Source organism: Oncorhynchus gorbuscha, linkage group LG12, assembly GCF_021184085.1.
Source record: "Oncorhynchus gorbuscha isolate QuinsamMale2020 ecotype Even-year linkage group LG12, OgorEven_v1.0, whole genome shotgun sequence".
NCBI classification, from domain to species: Eukaryota; Metazoa; Chordata; class Actinopteri; order Salmoniformes; family Salmonidae; genus Oncorhynchus; species Oncorhynchus gorbuscha.
Window position 1 is genome coordinate 21,397,096 of NC_060184.1, and position 6,000 is coordinate 21,403,095.

Sequence of the window (6,000 nt, forward strand, 5' to 3'; positions counted from 1 at the left end):
TGGGGAGAACCGTCACAAAGCCTGTGTTTGATGGTTGATTTTGGTGAGCATTCGCAATTTCGGATGTTTTTTCGCTAATGGCATAATTAGGGTTGGTATCGCTGCTGAGGTCAGAGATCAATCCTTTTATGGGTGGAGGTTCACTAACTAGCGGAGGAGTGGTGACCACCTCCTTTGATAGCTTGCACATTATTAGAAAAATTTAGAGGAAAAATGTTCCTATATTTTTTTAGAACATTTGGGTTTGGAATTCATTGGAAGCTGTAAAGACAAGTTTAATCTATTTATAGATGTTGATGAACCATCGGTACCGTATGTAATGCTCCGGGTGTCGTGGGTGTGGAGTCAAATGCAGGAGACAGAGTTCAATGCTGTGCGTCTTTACTAGCACCAACGCACCACAGGGTGCTCACAAAAGTAACGTTCCCAAACACAGGGGAAAAAGTACAATAGAAAAAAATCACGACTAGGCACTAAGCACGTACCTCTACAACAGAGCCGAAGGTTTACAATGAAATAATCCCGCACAACAACCAGGCGGGCCGGCTGTCTAATAAAGACAAACTAATTAAACATGAACAGGTGCTACCACTAAACATACAAGGAGGGGGAGGAAAAACAATCAGTGGCAGCTAATAGGCCGGTGATGACGACCGCCGAGCGCCACCCGCCCGGGAAGGGGAAACACCCTCGGTCGGACTCGTGACAGTACCCCCCCCTCTGACGCGCGGCTCCCGCAGCGCGCCGACACCGGCCTCGAGGTCGCCCCGGAGGACGAGGTGCAGGGCGATCCGGATGGAGGCGATGGAAATCCCTCAACATGGATGGATCCAAGATGTCCCCCACCGGTACCCAGCACCTCTCCTCCGGACCGTACCCCTCCCAGTCCACAAGGTACTGCAGGCCCCTCACCCGGCGTCTTGAGTCCAGAATGGCCCGGATCGTGTACGCCGGGGTCCCCTCGATGTCCAGAGGGGGGGGGGGACCTCCGGTACCTCACTGTCCTGCAGGGGACCAGCTACCACCGGCCTGAGGAGAGACACATGAAACGAGGGGTTAATACGATAATAGGAAGGGAGTTGTAATCGATAACACACCTTGTTTATTCTCCTCAGGACTTTAAAGGGCCCTACACACTGCGGACTCAGCTTCCGGCAGGGCAAGCGGAGAGGTAGGTTTCGGGTTGAGAGCCAGACCCTGTCCCCCGGTACAAACACGGGGGCCTCACTGCGGTGGCGGTCAGCACTCCTCTTCTGCCGTCCACTCGCTTGTCGTAGAGATTCCTGGACGGCCCTCCAGGTCTCCTTGGAGCGCTGTACCCATTCCTCCACCGCAGGAGCCTCGGTCTGGCTCGGATGCCATGGTGCCAGGACCGGCTGGTACCCCAACACACACTGAAAAGGGGACACGTTAGTAGAGGAGTGGCGTAGTGAGTTCTGAGCCATTTCAGCCCAGGGAATGTATCGTGCCCACTCCCCTGGCCGATCCTGGCAATACGACCGCAGAAACCTACCCACCTCCTGGTTCATTCTCTCCACCTGCCCATTACTCTCGGGGTGATCACCAGAGGTCAGGCTGACAGAGACCCCCAAATGTTCCATACCCGAGACGTGAATTGGGGGCCCCGATCAGAAACGATGTCCTCCGGCACCCCGTAGTGCCGAAAGACATGGGTAAATAATGCCTCCGCAGTCTGCAGGGCTGTAGGGATACCGGGCAACGGGAGGAGACTGCAGGACTTAGAAAACCGATCCACAATCACTAGAACCGCGGTGCTCCCCTGAGACGGCGGGAGATCGGTCAGGAAATCTATGGACAGATGTGACCATGGCCGCTGTGGAACGGGGAGGGGTTGTAGCTTCCCTCTAGGAAGGTGCCTAGGAGCCTTCCTCTGAGCGCACACTGAGCAAGAGGAGACATAACCCTTAACGTCCTTAACCAACGTAGGCCACCAATACCTCCCCTGAAGGCTCCCCACTGTCCTCGTCACCCCAGCGTGACCCGAGGAGGGTAGGACGTGAGCCCACCGAATCAGTTTGTCCCGAACACCAAGCGGCACGTACCTTCGCCCCGCTGGACACTGAGGAGGCGCGGGTTCAGCCCGTAACGCCCGCTCGATGTCCAAGTCCACCTCCCATACCACTGGGGCTACCAGCTTTGAGGCGGGAAGGATGGGAGTAGGTTCGGTGGACCCATCCTCTGTGTCATAAAGGCGGGACAGTGCGTCTGCCTTCACATTCTGGGAGCCCGGTCTATAAGACAAAGTAAACCGGAACCGGGTGAAGAATATGGCCCACCTTGCCTGACGTGGGTTAAGTCTCCTAGCTGCCCGAATATACTCCAGATTCTGGTGGTCGGTCCAGATGAGAAAAGGGTGCTTAGCCCCCTCAAGCCAGTGTCTCCACACCTTCAGAGCTCTAACCACCGCTAGCAACTCCCGGTCCCCCACATCATAGTTACGCTCCGCTGGGCTGAGCTTCCTTGAGAAGAAAGCGCAGGGGCGGAGTTTTGGTGGCGTACCCGAGCGCTGTGATAGCACGGCACCCACCCCAGCCTCGGACGCGTCCACCTCCACTATGAATGCTAGAGAGGGGTCCGGATGCGCCAACACGGGCGCATCAGTGAACAGCGCCTTCAACTTGTTGAATGCTCTGTCCGCCTCTGCTGACCACTGCAACCGCACTGGGCCCCCCTTCAGCAGTGAGGTAATGGGAGCCGCTATCTGGCCAAAACCCCGGATAAACCTCCGGTAGTAGTTGGCAAAACCCAAAAACCGCTGCACCTCCTTTACCGTGGTTGGAGTCGGCCAATTACGCACGGCCCTAATGCGGTCACCCTCCATCACCACCCCCGAGGTGGAAATGCGATATCCCAGAAAAGAGACGGCTCGTTTAGAGAACACGCATTTCTCAGCCTTGACGTATAGGTCATGCTCCAGCAGTCTACCAAGCACTTTGCGCACCAGAGACACATGCGCGGTGTGAGTGGCCGAGTAGATCAGAATGTCATCGATATAAACAACCACTCCCTGCCCGCACAGGTCCCTGAGAATCTCGTCTACAAAGGATTGGAAAACGGCTGGAGCATTCTTTAACCCATACGGCATGACGAGGTACTCATAGTGGCCGGATGTAGTACTAAATGCGGTTTTCCACTCGTCTCCCTTCCGAATACGCACCAGACTATACGCGCTCCTGAGATCCAGTTTTGTGAAGAACTGCGCTCCGTGGAACGATTCCACCGCCGTAGCGATGAGAGGTAGAGGGTAACTATACCCCACTGTGATGGCGTTTAGACCTCTATAATCGATACACGGACGCAAACCTCCCTCCTTTTTCCTCACAAAAAAAGAAACTCGAGGAGACGGGTGAAATGGAGGGCCGAATGTACCCCTGTCCCAGCGACTCCGTGACATATGTCTCCATTGCCAACGTTTCCTCCTGGGACAGCGGGTACACGTGACTCTTGGGAAGCGCAGCGTCCACCTGGAGATCTATCGTACAATCCCTTCCCGGTCGATAAGGTGGTAATTTAGTCGCTTTCACTTTACTGAAAGCGATTGCCAAATCGGCATACTCGGGGGGGAATGCACACCGTGGAACCCTGGTCTGGACTCTCCACCGACGTGGCACCGATGGAAACTCCCAAACACCTTCCAGAACACTCCTCTGACCACCCCTGGAGAACCCCCTGTCTCCATGAAATTTTAGGATTGTGCCGGGCCAACCAGGGAGTCCCCAGCACCACTGGAAACGCAGGCAAATCAATAATAAAAAAAACTGATACGCTCCCTATGATTCCCCTGCGTCACCATGTCCAGTGGGACCGTGGTCTCCCTGACCATCCCTGACCCTAATGGCCGGCTATCTAGGGAGTGCACGGGGAAAGGAGAATCTATCGGCACCAGCGGAACCCCTAACTTAAGGGTGAGTCCGCGATCCATAAAGTTCCCAGCTGCGCCTGAATAGACTAGCGCCCTATGCTGGGAAGAGGGAAAAAAGTGAAGGAAAGAGATTAAGACAAACATATGGCCAACAAGGGGTTCTGGGTGAGTTTGATGCTGACTCACCTGGGGTGACCGAGAAGCGTTCCGCCTGCCATCTCTACTCCCAGACGGACCCCCCCAGCACCGATCAGACGTGTGCCCTCTCCGACCACAGTTGGTGCAGGGAAGGCCACCTCCTCTGGTACCCCTCGGCGTAGCCCCTCCCAACTCCATGGGAATGGGAGCGGAGGGGCTGGGTGGTGGAACGCACAGAATCCTCTCTGAACGCCCGCGGGCAGCCAGCAGATTATCCAGTCGAATGGACATGTCGATCAGCTGATCCAGTGACAGAGTGGTGTCCCGACACGCTAACTCCCGGCGGACGTCTTCTCGGAGACTACAGCTGTAGTGGTCCATAAGGGCCCTGTCGTTCCACCCAGATCCGGCTGCCAAGGTCTGGAACTCCAGCGCGTAATCCTGGGCGCTCCTCTTCTCCTGCCTGAGATGAAATAGTCAAACACGGCACGGAAGTGGCAGGAAAACTCTGTGTAGTGCTCCCGCTCTGAGTCTGTGCCATTCCAGACTGCGTTCGCCCACTCCAGAGCACGACCCGTGAGGCTGGAGATGAGGACACTCACCCTCTCTGCTCCTGAGGGAGTGGGTCTGATGGTGGCCAGGTATAGCTCCAGCTGAAGCAGAAACCCCTGGCAACCCGCCGCCGCTCCATCATAAGCCCTCGGTAGCGTCAGACGGAGGGTGCTGGAGTCGGGAGATGGGGAGTCCGGAACCGTGGGTGCCGAAGGTGGAGAGAGGAGACCACTCCTCTCCCATCTTTCCATTCTCTCCATCACTTGATCCATCGCGGATCCGATCCGATGGAGGACGGTGGTGTGGTGGAGAACCCGTTCCTCCATCGATGGGAGAGGGTTGGCTGCTGCTCCTGCTGACTCCATCAATCTGATAGGTGCGGGATTCTGTAATGCTCCGGGTGTCGTGGGTGTGGAGTCAAATGCAGGAGACAGAGTTCAATGCTGTGCGTCTTTACTAGCACCAACGCACCACAGGGTGCTCACAAAAGTAACGTTCCCAAACACAGGTTAAAAAGTACAATAGAAAAATCACGACTAGGCACTAAGCACGTACCTCTACAACAGAGCCGAAGGTTTACAATGAAATAATCCCGCACAACAACCAGGCGGGCCGGCTGTCTAATAAAGACAAACTAATTAAACATGAACAGGTGCTACCACTAAACATACAAGGAGGGGGAGGAAAAACAATCAGTGGCAGCTAATAGGCCGGTGATGACGACCGCCGAGCGCCACCCGCCCGGGAAGGGGAAACACCCTCGGTCGGACTCGTGACACCGTACCAGTAATGTGGAAGTTGGACGTGAATAATAATGCAAAAGCAAATGTAATTAATTCATCAATGCCAATGATTAATCCTACCTGGGTAGGCTATCTGGGTATTAAAATTAAATAACCTGAGAAGTTGCTTCATCTAGGTTAATATGAGAAGTTTAAAAGTGTCTCATTTGATTGGAAGATCATTAAGTTATGTTCAACAATTTAGTTTATTAAATTGAATGAGACGATAATCCATACAATCTCCATTGATTGGATATCATAACTGTAAACAGTAAATCAAATGTTGGAAATATTCAACACTGGTGCACTTCTCCAAGGCCGTTACCACATGGGCTTCCCGCTGGGGCGGGGCTTCTGTCAGTACTGGATTTTACTGATTTATTAATTTAATGATAAATCAGACCTGTATAGGCTATTTGGGAATTCAACTTGAATTAACCTGAGAAGTTGCTTCATCTACATTAGTTTGGAAAAAGTTTACAATGTCTTATGTAGAAAACTCAACAATTTGGATACTTTAAAAAAATATCTATTTCAGATTGTAAATTGCCAGATTTACACTTATTAGTTCAATTAGACAAGACATTGATATCCGTCTGGATATCATAAGAAAGTGTGACATCAATAATTCTTCATGAACGAATA